The sequence below is a fragment of the Mesoplodon mirus genome (assembly GCF_964341445.2).
Source record: "Mesoplodon mirus genome assembly, chromosome: 19".
Taxonomy (NCBI): domain Eukaryota; kingdom Metazoa; phylum Chordata; class Mammalia; order Artiodactyla; family Ziphiidae; genus Mesoplodon; species Mesoplodon mirus.
Genome location: NC_138995.1, coordinates 18363085 through 18383624, shown reverse-complemented (window position 1 = coordinate 18383624; position 20540 = coordinate 18363085). Strand labels below are relative to the sequence as shown.

The 20540-nt window shown below is 44.0% G+C and overlaps 1 protein-coding gene and 1 pseudogene across 3 annotated transcripts in view; both read left to right on the top strand.

The window, feature by feature from the left end:
- CDH3 (cadherin 3) overlaps positions 1 to 20540 on the top strand; it is a 117905-nt gene that overhangs the window by 27406 nt on the left and 69959 nt on the right. The gene's annotated exons all lie outside the window — the stretch shown is intronic.
- On the top strand, positions 10685 to 17657 carry LOC309795478 (NADH dehydrogenase [ubiquinone] 1 alpha subcomplex subunit 12-like; annotated as a pseudogene). The gene is made up of 2 exons: positions 10685 to 10691; positions 17236 to 17657. The product of its transcript is annotated as an NADH dehydrogenase [ubiquinone] 1 alpha subcomplex subunit 12-like (transcript).

Here is a 20540-nt window from a genome sequence, read left to right as displayed (position 1 = left end):
GCAGATGATACTCCTACTTCCTCAACTGACAAGTATATTCTGAACTCTCCACACCAGACATCAATACTCTAGTGGTAGTTTTATATCAAAGCTGACCATGCTCATCCCTCCCTGTATCCTTACCCTTTGTAATATGACTTTGCACCTCCTCCATCTAAAAGGTGGAGTCTGGGACTTCCCTGGTGGCACAGTGGTTAAGAATCGCCTGCCAGTGCAGGGGACACGGGTTCGAGCCCTGGTCGGGGAAGATCCCACATGCCGTGGAGCAACTAAGCCCGTGCACCACAACTACTGACACTGCGCTCTAGAGTCTGCGAGCCACAACTACTGAGCCCACGTGCCACAATTACTGAAGCCCGCATGCCTAGAGCCCGTGCTCCACAAGAGAAGCCACCAGAATGCGAAGCCCGCGCACCACAATGAAGAGTAGCCCCTGCTTGCTGCAACTAGAGAAAGCCCGCAACGAGAGAAAGCCCACACACAGCAATGAAGACCCAACGCAGCCCCCAAAAATAAATAAAATAAATAAATTCAAAAAAATAAAACGTGGAGTCTATTTCCCCAGGCCTTGAATCTGGACCAGCCTTGCTTTGGCCGGTAGAATGCAGCAGAAGTGATGGTGGACCGCACCTAGGCCCCGAGAAGCCTTGTATGCTTCTTTCTCTTGGCACACTGCCTCGTCCATGAAAACAAGCCCAGGCTAGACTGCTGGAACATCATGGCCCAGTCACCCCTGCTGCCCAGCCAAAAGCCAGCCAACTGCCAGCCAACTGCCAGATGTGAGTGAGACCAACCTAGACCTGCCAGCCACCCGCTGACCTGCTTGCTAACTGACTATAGATACATCAGTGAGCCCAAGTGAGATTAGCCAAGGCTGCTCACAGCAGCAGAACCACCCAGCTGGCCCACAGACTCATGAGCAATTGTTTCAAGCCACTGAGTTTCAGGATGGTTTATTATACAGTAATAGCTAACTAATACAGCCCTTTAAAGAGGAGACAAAGTGGGAGGCTGTTGAGATGACTCCAGTGTTCTAGAGGAAAGAATTCTGATTTAGCAAACATCTATTTAATGTTTACTGTGTGCTAAGTATTATAATTTAACCCACACAACAACTTTATGAGGTAGGTACTTCTATTGTCCCCATTCTACAGATGAGAAGACTGAAGCAGGGTGGTAAATAATTTTCTCAGAGTCTCATAACTAGTAAGTGGCAGGCATTCCACCAATTAGCAGGTCAAGATGTGGGAAGCAGGAAGTGGAGTCCAGAAAGCTACCTTGTGAACCCACTGGGGGCAGAAGATGGGCATTCAGAAACCTGATGATGGAGGTACTTCCCCACTGAGCTCAGTCGGAGAGTGGTACTCTGGGGAAATGGGTTGCTTAAAGAGACAGAATAATAATAATAATTCAATTTATAAATATTGCTTCTTTTCTTAAACCTTATTTATATTTATTAAGTAGATAAGAATCAGGAGCAAACCAAAAGGTACAGAGTTAGATGCTGTGTTAGTCAGCATTCTCCAGAGAAACAGAACCAATAGGATGTGAATATATAGAGAAAGAGATTCATCTGAAGGAATTGGCTCGCACAATTGCAGAGGATTGGTGAATCCAAAATCTGATGGGGGAGACCAGTTAGGTGAAGACTCAGGAAAGAGTTGCAGTTCGAATCCAAAGGCAGCCTGCTGACAAACCAGGAAGAACCAGTGTTGCGGATGAAGTCCAAAGGCAGTCTGCTGGCAGAATTCCCTCTTGCTCAGGGGAGGTCAGCCATTTGTTCTCTTCAGGCCTTCAACTGATTGGATGAGGCCCACCCTTATTATGGAGGACAATCTGCTTTACGCAAAGTCCACCAATTTAAATGTAAATCTCATCCAAAAACACCATCACAGAAACATCAAGAACAGTGTTTGGCCATATGCCTAAGCACTGTGGCCCAGCCAAGTTGACACATAGCATTAACTATCACAGACGCCAAGAGAGGTGGTTAATGCCACTGAAGAGCAGAGTCAGAGCTGGCAGAGAAGTGACCTCTGGACTAGCCACATGGAGGTTGGTGACCAGAGTGGATTCACTGTAGTGGATAAGTCAAGATTAGCTGGTGGGGGTTGAAGAAAGAAGGAGAGAGGAGGGACAGAAGTGTGGGCAGAAGCTCTCTTGTGGAGGGAAAGCATGGCATGAGGCAGTAGCTCGAGGAAAAAGCGAGGGTTGTAGGTGGGCTGCCTAGTTTGCTTTTTCTAATGGAGATGCTAAAGCAGTGTACTTTTCAGATTGTAGGTGGTTTTTTTTTTGCGGTACGCGGGTCTCTCGCTGTTGTGGCCTCTCCCGTTGCGGAGCACAGGCTCCGGACACGCAGGCTCAGCGGCCATGGCCCACGGGCCCAGCCGCTCCGCGGCATGTGGGATCTTCCCGGACCAGGGCACGAACCCGTGTTGCCTGCATCAGCAGGCAGACTCTTGACCACTGCGCCACCAGGGAAGCCCCAGATTGTAGGTTTTGATCCTTCACTGGGTCAATTCAGTGAGTGAGAACCAGCACTTAAAAAAAAAAAAGAACAGGGGCTTCCCTGGTGGCACAGTGGTTGAGAGTCCGCCTGCCAATGCAGGGGACACGGGTTCGTGCCCCAGTCCGGGAAGATCCCACATGCCGCGGAGCGGCTAGGCCCGTGGGCCATGGCCGCTGAGCCTGCGTGTCCGGAGCCTGTGCTCCACAACGGGAGAGGCCACAACAGCGAGAGGCCTGCGTACCGCAAAAAAAAAAAAAAAGAAAAGAAAAAAAGAACAGAAAAGAAGCAATAGAACCCATCATACGTAATAAGAGTAAGCATTTTTTCATGAAACTTTTGTGTCCTGACTTCTAACACCATAAATTAGTTTTGTCTGTACTCAAATATACGTGACTGGAATCACAATGCTATGTACTCTTCCGTGTCTGGATTCTTTCACTCAACATTATGTCCATGAGATTCACCCATGTTGTTCCATGTCATTGCAGCCCATTCATTCCCATTACTGTGCAGTTTTCGATGTGCATGTATCAATTGATTTATCTATTCTGCTGTTGATGCCCTTGAAGAGTGTGCAGTCTTGGATTTATCTATTCTGCTGTTGATGCCCTTGAAGAGTGTGCAGTCTTGGATTTATCTATTCTGCTGTTGATGCCCTTGAAGAGTGTGCAGTCTTGGCAATGGTGAATAAACAAAAGCAATAATGGACAGCAGGTGCTTTTTCAATGTTGTTATCTGAGTCACCAGGCCCTACCCACCTGGGGGTAAAGAGTAGCCATGATACGTGCAGGACACAGAATAGGGATGATTTGGATGAGAGGAGTTGAGGACATGACCAGAAAGGTAGATGCTTTCCCAAGTTCTCGTAGCTCCTTGGGATTACCTTTATCCTACCGTTACCATGCATTACAGAAAATATCTGTTCATTGTCTGCCTCCCCACTAGGTGGTGGAGGAGACTAAGTCTTAGTCATGGCCAAATCCCCATCCCTGTGCCAAGCCTGAGACTGGCACATGGTAGGCACTGGGGAAATGCTTGTTGAACTGGACTAGGTTTGGGTCAGTCCCAAACCGTCATTGCCAGGCTAAAGAGTTTGGACTTGGTACTCAAAGACAGTGGGACCCATTGAAGGTTTTTGAGCATGAGGAAGTTATAATCTATAGAGTGTTTTAGAAAAATTAATCTGAGCAGCAGCAGCGGGGAGGAGGGTGTTTTGGAGAGAGGGAAACTTCAGGTGGGGCAGGGGAGGGGGGCTGCTTATAGAAAGGACAGTTAAGAAGCTCTTGCAGAAATGAATAATGACCTGAATTAGGGTCGTGGAGGAGGGAACAGAAAAGAACAACTTGGGCCACATTTCTCTTTTCAAAATATGGAATATGGGGCTTCCCTGGTGGCACAGTGGTTGGGAGTCCGCCTGCCGATGCAGGGGACGCGGGTTTGTGCCCTGGTCCGGGAAGATCCCACATGCCGCGGAACGGCTGGGCCCGTGAGCCATGGCCGCTGAGCCTGCGCGTCCGGAGCCTGTGCTCCGCAACGGGAGAGGCCACAACAGTGAGAGGCCCGGGTACCGCAAAAAAAAAAAACAAAAAACATATATATATGGAATATGATCTCATTTTTATAAAACCATACGTTATTTGTACATCTTATAATATATGCAAAGAATATTATAAATCACTAGGCTTGACACTAGTCAGCCTAAGAGGCCTCTAGGGAAGTGGTGTTGTGTGTGTTTTAATAAAATCATGAATTATTTTTCATCCTTACTAAAAACCCTGTGAAGTAGGATGTTGTTAGCTCCACTTTATAGATGGAGAAACTGAAGGTCAGAGTTTGAATCACTTGCTCAAGGTCACACAACCAGTACTATTCCAACTCCAGCAGGCCTTCCCCAGAGACACTCTGAAGGAATAATCAAGGTGCCTTTGTGATTAATTGGATGGGGGAGGGGACGAGGGTACAAAGAGAGGAAGGGATTAAAAATGCCTAGGACACTTTGAGCCTCACCAAGTGAAAAATAATCAGCAAGTCAGGAGGGAGTGCCAGGTTTCTGTGGGAAGGTTTAAGCCAAAGGAATGAATACCTAATGATGGAATTTGGTGCATCAGTTGAGGGCTTAGAGGAAAGTCCATAAGTGCACTCCTTGTTAGCTGGCCTTGCCACTGAGCACCTGAAGCCCCGTAGCAAGTGGACATTTTAAAGAGAAAAAAATTTCAACCTCACACTTCTAGGCAAATGGTGTAGTCCTCTGAGTGCTTGGGTCCTTCTGCATCAGCAGCTTGTACTTTCTGTGGCTCTCTGTGGCCTGACTGATTGACCAGGCTTAAAAGGCCTGCTGATGAATTTGAAATCTCAGGCTTCCGGCCTCTATAGGTCATCAGCAAAGACCAAAAGGCCTGGCATGAATGTGAGTTTATTATTCACCTAAGAAGTCGTTATAAACCACAAGAACGCAAGCCCAGCAGGAGGGAACGGCTGCCCAGCTCACTAGGCACACCACGTCCTCATGCGTCCATCCAGCATGATTCATAATTAAATCTGCAGCAGGCAGGAGGCAAAGTAGAATTTCGTGTAAACCTGTGTGGGAGAAGCACTTTGAATACAATTTAATTTTAAAGTTCTAGAGCTCTAGAACTTGAAATGCTTGTGACATTTCAAGTTGAGGTTGTTTCTCCCTACCCTTCACTGGGACCATCTCCGGGGAGGGAGATGACACAAAGGGAAAAAAGTTGTTAGGTCACTAGGTGTATTAGTCAGGGTTCTCTAGAGAAACAGAACCAATAGGATAGGTATAGGTGTATAGAATGAGACTTACGATGAGAGATTGGCTCACATGATTATGGAGGCCAAGAAGTCCCACGATCTGCTGTCTGCAAGCTGGAGGCTCAGGAAAGCCAGAGATGTAGTTCCAGTCCAAACCCAAGGGCCTGAGAAGGGGAGGAGTGGGGAGGGGCAATGGTATAATTCTTAGTCCAAATCCAAAGGCCGAGAACCAGGAATTCAGGTGTTCAGGGTCAGCAGAAGATGGATGTCCCATCTCAAGCAGAAAGCAAATTCACTCTTCCTCTGCTTTCTTGTTCTATTTAGGCCCTCAATGGATTTGATAATGTCCACCAGCATTGGTGAAGGCAATCTTTTTTACTCAGTCTACTGATTCAAATGCTAATCTCTTTCAGAAACACCTAGAAGTAATGTTTTACCAGCTATCTGGGCATCCCTTAGCCCAGTCATGTTGATGCAAAATTAACCATCACACTAGGTAAGGTGTAGTTTTGGAAAACTGGCACTGAAGATGCCATATGTTCAGGTCCCATGTATGTTTCCAGTTAAATATATCATGAAAAAAAAATCCAGCATGTGGGCAAAGGATCTAAAGAATTCACAGAAGGAAATTCAAATTGTATGTAACTATATTACAGGCCCACCATGTTGCACAGCTGCAGGGGGCAGCACTCCCACTGAATTCTATTCACAGAGATGCACACTGTAATGGTCTGTAAGAGAGGATGCTCGACCTCTCCAAAAATAAGAGAAATGCTAATTGAAACGATAAGGTAATGTTTTTCATTTATTGAATTGACAAAGCTCAAAGAGTTGCTAAGATCCTATGTTGCTGGGAGTGTAATTTGGTACCACCTCTATGGAGGGTGAAGTGAATACTATGGATTGGCTCTCTCAGCCTGGGTCATTTCACCCTCTTCTAGTTGGTGATGTAGGAAAGCTGACTTCTACAGTTCCCAGACTCCCCTGCCCTTAGGGTTCCACCTGCCATGAATGAGAATTTCTGTTGCTCCACATCCTGTCAGCATTTGGTGTTATCAGCATTCTGGATTTTGGCCATTCTAATAGGTGTGTAGTGGTATTTCATTGTTGTTTTAACTTGCATTTCCCTCATGACATATGATGTGGAACATCTTTTCATATGCTTATTTTCTGTCTGTATATCTTCTCAGATCTTTTGCACATTTCTTAATTGGGTTATTTGTTCTCCTGTTGTTGAATTTTAAGAGTTCTTTGTATATTTTGGATAACAGTCCTTTGTCAGATAAGTCTTTTGCAATATAGTCTGTGACTTGTCTTTTCATTTTCTTGAAGGCGTCTTTCACAGAGCAGAAGTTTTTAATTTTTATAAAGTCCAGCTAATCAGTTCTTTCTTTCATGGATCATGCTTTTGGTATTGTATCTAAAAAGTCATTGCCCAAACCAAGGTCATCTAGATTTTCTCATATGTTGTCTTCTACTAGATTATAGTTTTGCATTTTACCTTAAGGTCTGTGATCCATTTTGAGTTAAATTTTGTGCCGAGTGTAAGGTCTGTGTCTATATTCTTTTTTTTTTTAATGTGGATGTTCAGTTGTTCTAGCATCATTTGTTGAAAAGACTATTGCTTTCTCCATTGTATTGCTTTTGCTCTTTTGTCAAAGGTTGGTTGACTATTTATGTGGGTGTACTTCTGGGCTGTCTATTCTATTCTGTTGATCTATTTGTCTATGCTTTTGCTAATACCACACTGTCTTGATTACTGTAGGTTAATGTTAAGTCTTCAAGTTGGGTAGTGTCAGTCCTCCAACTTTGTTCTTCTTCAATATTGTGTTGGCCATTCTGGGTCTTTCACCTCTACATATAAACTTTAAAGTCAGTTTGTTAGTATTCACAAAATAACTTGCTGGGACTTTGATTAGGGTTGCATTGAATCAATAGATCAAGTTGGGAAGAACTGACACCTTGACAATATTGAGTCTTCCTATTCATGAACATGGAATTTCTCTCCATTTATTTACTTCCTCTTTGATTTCTTTCATCAGAATTTTGTAGCTTTCCTCTTTTAGACCTTGTACGTATTTTGTTAGATTCATACCAAAGTATTTCACTTTGGGGGGGGTGCTAATGTAAATGGTATTGTGTTTTTAATTTCAAATTCCCCTTGTTCATTGCTGATATATAGGAAAGTGATTGACTTAAAAAAAAATAATAACCTTGTACCCTGCAACCTTGCTATAATCACATATTATTTCCAGAATTTTTTTCCTTGATTCTTGATTTTCTACATAGATGATAATGTCAGCTGTAAACAAAGACAGTTTTATTTCTTCCTTCCCAATCTGTATCCATTTTATTTCCTTTTTTTGGTCTTATTGCATTATTTAGGACTTCAAGTATGATGTTGAAAAGCAGTGGTAAGAGGGGACATTTATCTTGTTCCTGATCTTAGTGGGAAAACCTAAAGTTTCTTACCATGAAGCATGATGTTAACTTCAGATGATTTGTGGTTATTATTTATTCAGTTGAAAAAGTTCCCCACTATTCCTAGTTTACAGAGAATTTTTCTCATGAATGGGTGTTGAATTTTGTCAAATGCTTTTTCTGCATCTACTGATATTATCATATGATTTTTCTTCTTTAACCTGTGGATGTGATAGATTACATTAATTACTTTTCAAATGTTGAACCAGCCTTGTATACCTGGGATAAATCTCAATTGGTCATGATGTATAATTTTTATACATTATTGGATTCAATTTGCTAATGTTTTGTTGAGGATTTTTGCGTCTGTGTTCCTAAGAGATGTTGTTCTGTACTTTTCTTGTAATGTCTTTGGTTTTGGTATTAGATTAATGCTGGCCCATAGAATGAGTTAGGAAGTAGTCTCTCTGCTTCTATCTTCTGAAAGAGATTATAGTGAATTGGTATAATTTTTTCCTTAAATGTCTGGTAGAATTCACTAGTGAATACATCTGGGTCTGATGCTTTCTGTTTTGAAAGGTTATTAATCATTTACTCAATTTCTTTAATTGATATAGTCCTATTCAGATTGCCCACTTCTTCTTGTGTGAGTTTTGACAGATTGTATCTTTCAGGGAATTGGTCCATTTCATCTAGGTTATCATATTTGTGGACATAGAGTTCGTTCATAGTATTCCTTGATTATTTTTAATGTCCCAGGGATCTGTAGTGATGTCCCCTCTTTCATTTCTAATATAAGAAACTTGTATTCTCTCTTTTTTCCTTAGTCTAGCTAAAAGTTTATTGATTTTATTGATCTTTTCAAAGAACCAGCTTTTAGTTTTGTTGATTTTCTCTATTGATTTCCAGTTTTCAATTTCATTGATTTCTGCCCTAATTTTTATTTTTTTATTTTTTTTTATTTTTTTATTTTTTTTTGCGGTATGCGGGCCTCTCACTGTTGTGGCCTCTCCCGCTGGGGAGCACAGGCTCCGGACGCACAGGCTCAGCGGCAATGGCTCACGGGCCCAGCCGCTCCGCAGCATGTGGGATCTTCCCGGACCAGGGCACGAGCCCCTGTCCCCTGCATCGGCAGGCAGACTCTCAACCACTGCACCACCAGGGAAGCCCTCATATGAGCTTGAGAAAAATATATATTTTGCTGTTGTTGGATGAAGTAGTCTATAGATATTTATCATATTGATGGTGATTGTTGGTGTTGCTGAGTTTAACTATGTCCTTACTGATTTTCTGCCTGCTGGACCTATTTCTGATAGAGGAATGTTGAAGTCTCCAGCTATAATAGTAGATTCACCTATTTCTCTTTACATTTCTATCAGTTTTTGCCTCACATATTTTGATGCTCTGTTGTTAGGATCTATATGGTAAGGATTGTTATATCTCCTTGGAGAATTGATCCCTTTATCATTATGCAATGCCCCTCTTTATCTCTGATAAATTTCCTCGCTCTGAAGTCCAAAATCAATATAGTTACCCCTGCTTTCTTTTGATTAGTGTTAGTATGGTATATCTTTCTCCATCCATTTACTTTTTTTTTAATTAATTAATTTTTATTTTTGGCTGCGTTGTGTCTTCGTTGCTGCGCACGGGCTTTCTCTAGTTGCGGTGAGCTGGAGCTACTCTTCATTGCGGTGCTTGGAGCTTCTCATTGTGGTAGCTTCTTGTTGCAGAGCACGGGCTCTAGGTGCGCAGGCTTCAGTAGTTGTGGCATGTGGGCTCAGTAGTTGTGGCACACGGGCTTAGTTGCCCCACGGCACGTGGGATCTTCCCAGACCAGGGGTTGAAACCATGTCCCCTGCGTTGGCAGATGGATTCCTAACCACTGTGCCACCAGGGAAGTCCCTCAAACTATGTTTTTGCCTTTTAGTTTGAGACTTTATTAATATATATATATATTATATATATATATATATATATATGGACATGATGTATTGTGTAGAAGGAACTCCTGTAAATAGGCTATGAGGTGGTAGGGTGTGGGGTTTGGAGAAGCATTCTGTCCCTAGTCCCATGATTAGGTCTTAATCTTTCCATGAGCCAGTACATCTGGACTGTGAACTTCAAGTGCTTCTCAGTTGTTCCCCCCTTAGTTGGGGACATGATGGCTAGGGTGGACTGGAGTTGGGCAATTCCCTTCTCCCACGTGGAAAGCTGGAACTGGCTGGAGTCGTATATTTATTTTTTAATCATAATACCGTCTAAAAATAACCCTCCACCCCTCCCCCTCCCCCCAAATTTGGAGAGTCCTTTCCTCTTTTCTTATTTTCCTCTCTCTCTCACTGTCTTCTCCATGAGAATCAGCTCAGGGGCTTTGGCAGGGTTGTGGTTGGACTGACTTCAACTTCTCTCTCCTGAAGTTTCTGTGAAATGAGAGGAAAGGGCCTCAGCAAATCCCCCAGCACTGGTTTGTGAGAGGAGAGTGTATTAGTCAGGTCTCAGGCATCAAGGCAGAATCCTGCATGCCCAGGTGAGTGTGTGGGAGCAGTGAGGGTTTATTGCCGGGATGGACGGGGAGGTGTGGAAGAGCCAGAAACTGCTCCCCAGGCTAGGGTATCCGGCAGGCAGCATGGAGCACTGAGCTCCACCGCAGCATCACCGGGGACGTCTGAGCGCAGCTGCCCTGCCTTCTTCTCTGGTGTTTGTGCTCCTCCGGGAGCCAGTGAGGCTGCTCCCCTTCTCCTCAGTCACATCAGTTCTGAGAGGATCGCAACCCACTGCCTGAGCTGCCGTGTTGTCTCCTGACCCCACCATGACCACTCAGGCCATGACTGACTGAACCGGGAATGGACAACAGATCCAGGGGGACACCAGCTGGGTCAAGCCAGTCATACTCCCTGTCCTGGAAATTTAGGACCTGGAGATAAAGTCAATTAGGTGACAACGTAACATGTGCGAAAGGAAAGGCTGTGGAGTGTCGGAGCTTCGGAGGCCATGGCGGGTGAGGTGAGGGAGAGGGAAGGGTGGCCAGAGGAGAGGCAGACATGAGAGAGCCTGGTAGCCCTGGAGGCACAACTTTGGTTCTTGACTTTCTCGTTCTGGTTCCTTATAGCCAGCCTTGTCATCTTCTCTCATTGGACTCCCCGGCGTAAACCTCTCTTTTTCTGAGCTGACTCTGATTTCATCAGACTGTGCCATCCTCCTTATGGCAGACATCTACAGACACTGGGTCACTCCTCTTGCCATGAAGGTTTTTAACTTCTGGATCACTGTCCTTCTGTCCAACACCAAAAGTCATAATTGTTTAATCATTCCAGTATTAACAATGAAGATGCCCCTTGAAAACATCATGCTAAGTGAAAAAAGCCAGTCACAGAGGACTGCATATTATAAAATCCAGTGATATAAAATGTCCAGAGACAAATCCATAGATACTGTAAGTAAAGTAGTGGCTGCCTGGGGCTGGGGAATGTGGGGAGATAGGAATTGATGGTAAAGGGGTCTGGCTTTCTTTGGGGAGTAATAAAAATGTTTGCGGGCTTCCCTGGTGGTGCAGTGGTTGGGAGTCCGCCTGCCGATGCAGGGGACACGGGTTCGTGCCCCGGTCCAGGAAGATCCCACATGCCGCGGAGCGGCTGGGCCCGTGAGCCATGGCCGCTGAGCCTGCGCGTCCGGAGCCTGTGCTCCGCAACGGGAGAGGCCACAACACTGAGAGGCCCGCGTACCGCAAAAAAAAAAAAAAAAGTTTGAAAATTGATTTTAGTGATGGATTGGCACAACTCTGTAAATATGCTAAAAACCATTTAACTGTACACTTTCAATGGATGAATTATATGCTATGCGAAGTATATCTCAGTAAAGCTGTTTTTAAAAACGGCTCAGTTCCCTGATTTTTTCCCCCAATAAACTTTTCCTCTACCTCACCTCAGCCACTCACTCCCATGGGCCATAGCCTTGACCTTATCATTCCAATAGTTTCAGCCCCTCCATAATCTGTTTCAAGCATCCTGCTTACTAATTGCCACCTCCAGTTCCAGCCCGCTCTTCTACTATTCCAACTCCAGCAATTCTTTGACCCTTTTGGAACCTGCCATCCATTTATCCCACCACCTTTCCATTGTCTCTTACCCTTATTTCCTCACTTCCCTCTTTGTGTGGCTTAAATTCCATGGTCCAGCATTACTGTCATTCTTTTATGTACATCCTCAACTTCTTTGCCCCTCTGCTGTATTCACTTGGAAAAAAAAATTGTTAAATCCAACTCTTTGACCCTGCACCCACGCAGCTGAATAGGGCTGAGGAAAACTCAAAAACTTGTCTTGTTTCAAATGCCTGACCATTAACTTCAGATGGAACCCCCCCGGGGTCGCTTGGCAATCTTCCTGTATTTCTTAGACCATTCACCCTCCCACTCTCCTAGAAGGTTATTTCACACCTTTTTCCTTTCTCGTGTTCTTTTTTTTATATATAAATTTATTTATTTTATTTGTCTTGGCTGCATTGGGTCTTTGTTGCTGCATGCGGGCTTTCTCTAGTTGCGGTGAGCGGGGGCTACTCTTCGTTGCGGTGCGTGGGCTTCTCATTGCGGTGGCTTCTCTTGTTGCGGAGCACGGGCTCTACATGCGCGGGCTTCAGTAGTTGTGGCACGCAGGCTCAGTAGTTGTGGCTCGTGGGCTCTAGAGTGCAGGTTCAGCAGTTGTGGCATGTGGGCTTAGTTGCTCCGTGGCATGTGGGATCTTACCGGACCAGGGCTCAAACCCGTGTCTCCTGCATTGGTAGGCGGATTCTTAACCACTGTGCCACCAGGGAAGCCCCTTCCTTTCTCTTCTAATCCACAACACTTCCTCTGCCCCCTGTGTTCACTTTCAGTTGATGACTTCATTAGAAGAGAACTTCCACAAGCTCCCACACCCTCACGCACCTCCTTTCCAGCATCTATGCCCCTGTGCCCTGCCTTCATTCCTGTAACAATAACTGTTCTGTCTGTGCTCCTTTTTGAAGGCCAACCGCTTACTTAACGCTAGATCCCAGCCCTTCTTTCCCACTCAGGCCGTTGTGTTCATAATCCTTCCCCTAACTTGCTCCTGCATCATCAGTCTGCTCCACCCACTGAATTTTCCCAGAAACCTTCAGTCTTGCTGTAATGTGTCAGTGTTAAAAAACAATTAAAACCTATCTTGGGGCTGGATAGATAGATAGATGGACATATATGTGATAAAGCAAGTATAGGAAAGTGTTAGCAGAAGAATCCAGGTGGTGGGTCTGTGTGTTCAATGTATAAAATTCTTTCAACTTTTTGGTGTGTTTGAAATTTTTCATTAATAAAATGTTGGGAAAAAATTCCTATCTTGACCCTACATCTCCCTCTTGCTTTTATCTCATTTCTCTGCTCCCTTTCCCAGCAGAACTCCTGAAAAGCTTGTCTGAACATGTGTCTCCATGTGTCCCATCTTTTCTTTTACCAACTGCAATTAAGCTTTTGCCCCAGCAGTTCGCCAGAATGTCTCTTATAAAGCTCACCAGTGATTTCCACTGTAGGAAATGGAGTGGTCATTTATCAGTCCTAATCTTGTTCAGTCTGTCAGCTGCAGAATTTGACTCCATTAAGTTACTCCTTGCTCCTTACAAAACTTTATTTCCTTAATTCCAGAATGGCACTCTCTCCTCCATTTTCTCTTATCTCCTTAGTCGACTTTGTTGGTCTCTCATCTGTCCATCTTTGTTGGTCTCTCATCTCTTAAGGTTGAAATGCATCAGGACTTAGTTCTTAAAACATTTTCTCTATCTACACTCCCCCTCTTGTTTATCTCCTGCAGTTTCATGGATCCGATTACTATAGGATTATTCCCAAATTTATACTATCCCTAGCCTGAACCTATCTCCTCTATTCCAGACTCATTTATCCAACTGCCTACTCGACATCTCCACCCAGATGTCTAAGAGGTATCTCAGGCTTAATGTGCCTACAAACTAATTCCTCACTGTAGTAGTTGTTATAATAATAGTCCCAGTGAATCACACCTCCCTTGTGTCCGGGCCTGTTTGCAGTGTGAGCATTAATTTCTTCACACACACTCCCCACCCCTGAACCTGGGCTGGCCTAGTACCTTGGCTTTGATCAGTAGACAGTGATGGAGTATGAATTCCAGAACCTAAGCCGTAAGAGGCTTTGCAGCTTTTACTCTCCCATTCTGGAACATGGAGGCCACCATGGCAAAGAAGTCCAGGCTGGCCTCACTAAAAATGAGAGCCCGTGTGGAGAGCCGAGTGAGGCACCCCAGCCAGCAGCTGGTCCTGGCTCCAGCCATGTAGAGGAGGCCGTCTTGGACCTTCCAGCCCCAAACGGGCTATCAGATAACTCAACCACTTGACTGATCCCAGGCAAGATCAGCAGAACTGCCAGATTGCCAACCCATGTCGTCAAGAGAAATCATAAATTGTTGTTAAACTACTAAGTTTGCGCTTTTTTTTTTTTTTTTTTTGCTGCAATAGATACTGAAACACTGCTCTTGCCACTATACCTTCCCCTTCACAGCCTTCATCTCTGTAAATGTCACCTCCGTTCTTCCAATTGCTCACGCCAAAAAACTTGGAGTTCCTTGACTCCTCCCTTTTTCTTATCTAATCTTTCAGCAAATTATATATCATTACCTTCAAAATGTATCCAGACGCCTATACTTACCACCTCCGTTGCTACCACACTGCGCCAAACTGCATCATCTCTTGCCTGGATTACTGCAGGGGCCTCCACCTTGGTCTCTCTGCTTCCATCCTGGCTCCCCTCCACTGTGTTCTCCAGCCAGCAGTGAGCGATCCTTTTAGAGTTTAAGTCAAATCCCATCACTCCTCTGCTCAAAGGACTCCAGGGACTTCACATTTCACTCAGAGTAAAAGTTAAAATCTTTACTGTGGCCTCAAGACCCCACATGATTTGGCCCTCTTCTCTCTCCCCCTTGTTCACCCTGTTTCAGCCACTGTAGCCTCTTTTCTGTCCCTTAAATAAACGAATTGGCTTCCTATCTCAAGCCCTTTGCACTTACTCTCCCCTCTGTGTAAATAGTCTTCCCCAGAGACTCACATAACTCACTTCACGTGTCTGCTCAGATGTCACTTTATTGAAGAAGCCTTCCCTGGTCATCTAGAGCCCACTACTCCATCCCCACCCAAACCCCAAGCTCCATCAATTTCTAGCTCTCTTACCCTGTTTTGGACTCCTCCACAGCAGTCAACACCACCTGACATATTACATTTTTCTTTGTTTGTTTTTTATCTGTTTTCTCCTATTAAAATATAAACTCCATGAGGACGGGGACTTCATCTGGTTATTCACTCCATGATCTCCGGTGCCTATTACCCATCAAATAGAATGTATTCGATATAGTTTTGCTAAATGAATGAAAGCAGAAGTGTATTGTATTAGTTTTCTGTTGCTTCTGTAACAAGTTACTACAAACTTGGTGACTTAGAACAAATTTATTATTTTAGAGTTCAGGAGATCAGAAGTCCAAAAAAAAACATGTCTCACCTGGCTAAAATCAAGGTGTTGGCAGGGCTGCATTCTTGCCAGAGAAGCTATCAGGGAGAACTCATCTCCTTACTTTGTCCAGCTTCTAGAGGCTGCCCACATTCTTTGCATGATGACTGCCTTCCATCCTCAAAGCCAGCAATGATTGATTGAGTCTTCCTCACAGGGCATCATTCTGATGGCTTCCATCATCACATCTCCTTCTCCATCTCAGGCCCTCCCTCTTTCATGAATAAAGACCCTTGTGATTACATTGGGCTGACCCAGATAATCTAGGATAATCTTACCTTCTTAATATCCTTAATTTAATCACATCTGCAAAGTCCCTTTTGCCTTGAAAAGTAACATAGTCACAGGTTCCAGGGATTAGGATGTAAACATCTTTGGAGGGGTGATTATCTTGCCTACCACAGGTATTTACCAAGAAACTAATGAAGCTTAAATTCAAGCCCACTAATGCAAGCCCCTCCTAAGACCCAGGAAAGGGCCCTAGTGACCTGTTCACATGGTCATATGTTTTTTTTGAAAATTTACAAAAGTAAGATATTTTAACTGTAATTGGTTAAGTTTTCTGTTTCTTTCCACTCTGACTTCGCCTCTGTTGTACTGTTGCTCCTGTTGGGTGGCATTGGCATAGACCTGGGCATCTGGGGGATATAGTCACTAAGAGGAAGTTGAGTTGCGTTTAGTGAGATACGTTTATGTGGTTTGTAGTAACTTCCATGTATAGTTAAGTTAGTGTTAGCCTTCCTGGTACAGTAGTGGTTTCCAGAAATACTACAGCTGCCCAATGTTGTAATGTAAGGTTGCAAGGCCAGAGGTCCTATTGCGATATGAGCAAATCCTTTGGCATCTGGCACTAGAAGTATGTGGTGGTAGAGAAAACAAGATTTCAAATGTAGAGAAGCAGAAGCTAGTCTGTGGGAAATTCTTCCATTCATCAGACGTATAAAATGGTAAGCAGACAATTTTAGTTCTCATCACTGTGTAGTCAAAACAGAAGTGCTTTCCTGTCAAGAATATACTCAATAACGCAATGTGTAGTAGATCATTTGGAAAGATGTTCACAGTAATTCTTCGTGTCACCACACAAATGCCTTTTGCAGTGTGACATGGTTGCTCTTTCCCTCAAGATGTGGAGTCTGTCCCCATCTCTTGTCTGGGGCTGGCCTTGTGACTTGCTCTGACTAATAGAATGTGGCAGAAATGATGTGGGAGTTTCAAGCCTAGACCTCAAGAGGCCTTGCAGCTTCTGCTCTCAGCCTTTACTGTATAAAGAAGCTCTCCCATTGCTGTATAAAGAAGCCCAAACCAGCTTTCCTGAGGATAAGAGACCCCATGGAGAGAGGAACCCAACCAAGAGCCAACACCAACCACCAGACATAAGAGTGAGGCCATCTCAGTCCATCCAGCCTCAGTCCAGCCACAAGACGACTATCGCTACATGACTGACCCCTAGCAGAAGAACCATCCACCTGATCCTGGTCTATATTGCTGACCCACAGAAACATAAGTGAATAAAATATTTGTTGGTTTTTTTTGTTTTGTTTTGTTTTTGCGGTATGTGGGCCTCTCATTGTTGTGGTCTCTCCTGTTGCGAAGCACAGGCTCCAGACGTGCAGGCTCAGCAGCCATGGCTCACGGGCCCAGCCGCTCCGCGGCATGTGGGATCTTCCCGGACTGGGGCACGAACCTGTGTCCCCTGCATCGGCAGGCGGACTCTCAACCACTGCGCCACCAGGGAAGCCCAATTTGTTGTTTTAAGAACTGGATTTTGGGGCAGTTTGTTACACAATAATAATGAACAGATACACAGCATATACATACAAATACACCATACATTTCTCTTTTTTATGAGGATCTGGTGAAATAAAATTTATCGGAGTTTCTGTGTTTAAATCTCTTGCTGTTTGACATAATAGACAGACATTGATGAAAATAACCTAAAATTTATAACATGCGTATGAGGACATCAGTGTTCAACTGGTTAATGATGAGTATAATCAATTCAAAGATTAAGTCACTAAGCGTGGACTGCAGCAGGTCAGTGGCCAGGGCAGCCTCCATGGCTATCTACAGATTTTCTTCAGGACAAATGATGTGAGGGTTGGTACATTAGTGGGGGAAGACAAAAATGGAAATAAATACTATGAAGACAGCAAGCAGTTTTTTTGCTACCACCAGTGGTTTATATATATTACTGAAATGAATGGCAAAACCATATTCTGGGATGTGGATGGAAGCATGGTGCCCCCTGAATGGTATCATTGACTTCACTGTATGACTGATGATCCTCCAACAACAAAACCACCTATTGCTTGTACATTCATTTGGACAAACCATAAATTCAACATGAGTGGCACTCCACAACAATATATACCTTATTCCACCACTAGAAAGAAGATTCAGGAGTAGGTCCCACCTTCGATACCTTACAAGTAAAGACAATGAAAAACAATTTAAACATGTAAAATATAGGGCTTTTTGTGTAATTGCACCGTTACTGATTACTATTAACTTGATTAAAATTGATTGAAAAAAAAAGAAAAAGATTAGTCACTGCACAAGAAAATGCAAAGTGCCCTGAAATTATTCATCTTACATATGAAAGAAATCTGGTAGGCATTTTCCCAAGTTTGACAATCTAAAATTTTACTCATTTTTAAAAATTAATTAATTAATTAATTAATTTTTGGCTGTGTTGGGTCTTCGTTGCTGTGTGTGGGCCTTCTCTAGTTGCGGTGAGCAGGGGCTACTCTTTCGTTGCAGCGTGCAGGCTTCTCATTGCGGTGGCTTGTCTTGTGGAGCACAGGCTCTAGGAGTGTGGGCTTCAGTAGTTGTGGCACGCGGGCTCAGTAGTTGTGGCTTATAAGCTCTAGAGCACAGGCTCAGTAGCTGTGGTGCACAGGCTTAGTTGCTCCACGGCATGTGGGATCTTCCCGGACCAGGGCTTGAACCCCTGTCCCCTGCATTGGCAGGCAGATTCTTAACCACTGCGCCACAAGGGAAGCTCTAAAATTTTACTCGTTTTTTAATTATAAAATACATTTAAAACTTTTAATATATGTAAAAGAATAAAACTTCACTCATCAAAAATGAGAAGGAAACTCAACAGGGAGCATTATAAAATCATTGTCATATGAAGAGATGACTGAAGAGTTTGCAGCCAAAAAATGCATGAAAAAAGGTATCAGAGAAAGGTGTCGACACCATCAATTAATAAAAATAATATTTTCTGAATGTTTGTGGTATTTATCACTTTTTTTAAATTTGTGGTTTGTAGTGATTTATTTTCTTATTCTAAATAAATACTAATTTAGGTATCTAATTATTTTACTTGAAGTTTTGTGAGGTTTTTTTTTTTCCTTAAGGAGACCTCCCCAGTTGTACCTTGTTCAGCCCCCTGAAACGTGGATCTGCCTGTGAATGAATGAATGAGCCCAAGTTCTAGTCCACAGAAATTTATGCAGAAAGAACTCCAGGGCCTTTTCCTCAGAAAGAGGCTCTGGATATGATAGTCTTAGTCACTCTTGTGTACCTGGCATGCCCACAGGAGAGGCAGATGATAAACACAAATGTGAGGCTTTTCGAATGTCAATGTTAACCCAAAGTGCAGCTTGAAAGGAACTTTCAGACGCTACTTCCATGTCAGAGATTAGTTGGCCTGAGATTTTGGGGCAGGGAGCAAAGAACCAGAGTGTGCCCAAGTCCTATTTGCATCAGGAGAGAGAAGTGGAGGAAAGGGAGCAACTTGGGATGGGCTGAGCCAACCATGCAGCTTGGTTAAATATCTATTGAGCATCTGCTACATGCCAGGCACTGTTCCATACTCTGGAACAAAACACTCAAAAATCTCTGCCCTCCTTGTGCTGACATGGCAGGGGTGGGGATGGCAGTGTAGGAGGAAGGAAGAACAGTAAACATTTTTAAAAATGTATATAGGGGACATGCCTGATGGCGCAGTGGTTAAGACTCTGTGCTCCCAATTCAGGGGGCCCAGGTTCGATCCCTGGCCATGGAACTAGATCCCGCATGCTGCAACTAAGAGTTTGCATGCCACAGCTAAGGAACCTATGTGCCGCAACTAAGGGGCCCGCCTGCCACAACTAAGACACAGTGTGATGAAATAAATAAATAAAATTTAAAAATCAAAATAAATAAAAAGATATATTATATTAGAAAGTGGGAAGTGCAAAGGTAAAAAATAAAGCAGGGTGAGGGAGTTGGAAAGTAGTGTGTGATGGGGGTGCAGCTTTCAATAGGGAATCAGGGAAGGCCTCAGTGGAAGTTGAGCTAAGATTTGAAGGACATGAGGGAGGGAGCCCTGTGGCTATCTGAGGGAGAAATGTGATCTGTGACAGGCAGCGGGAGCGGCATGGCCAAAGGTCCTGTGACAGGAGTATACTTGGCAAGCTTGAGGAACAGTTTCAAGTCCTGGCTGCTAAAGGAATGAATGAGGTGGAAGTAGGAGAAGAAATCTGAGAGGTAATGGGGGTCAGAGCTCATGGAGCCTTGTAATCATTTGCAGGGACTGAGGAGGATGGACACCATAGGAGGGTTTTGAGCAGAGGAGCAGTGATGTCATCTGGCTGCCGTGGAGAGAACAGATTGGGGACAGGCAGAAGCAGGGAGCCAGTGGAGACCATTGCCATAATCCAGGGTGAAAGGGGGTCAGATTCTAGACATAATTTGAAGGTAGAACCAACAGGATTTGCTGGATTGATATGTGAGAGAAAGAAAAGAGGGGAGAGGGATCACCTCAAAGTTTATGGCCTGAGCACCTGCACGGAATTTCCGTTAGTGAGATGGGGAGGATTGCAGCAGGAGCAGAACGAAGCCTAACTCTGGAATCGCTAGGATGAGCTACAAGGGCCAGAGGGGGTTCTACCTCAAAGGTAACTGGGCCTCTGGTGTGCCAGGGTCTGACTTAATCCACGGTGCAGTTAACAGCCCCTGAACGCAGGACAGGTGATCCCTGCTTGGGAAACCATTTCCACCTCATTCACATACTTGTAGTTGGTAAGTGAACCCACTGCCAGCACATTTTTCAGCTGTTCATTAAAATGGGTGGTTCTTGAGCATTTTCAGTTGTAAAAGGTTGAATTGGATATGGGCAAAGATTGCCTTAAAATAAATAATGCCACATAAAAAATGAAGCATGAGAATTGAAAACATGTGCACCTAAAAACGTCTCTCTATATATCCATAGCAGTATTAGTCACAATAGCCAAAAAGTATCCGTCAACTGAGGAAAGGATAAACAAAATGTGGTGTATCCATACAATGGAGTATTACTTGCAAATAAAAAGAAATGAAGTACTGGCA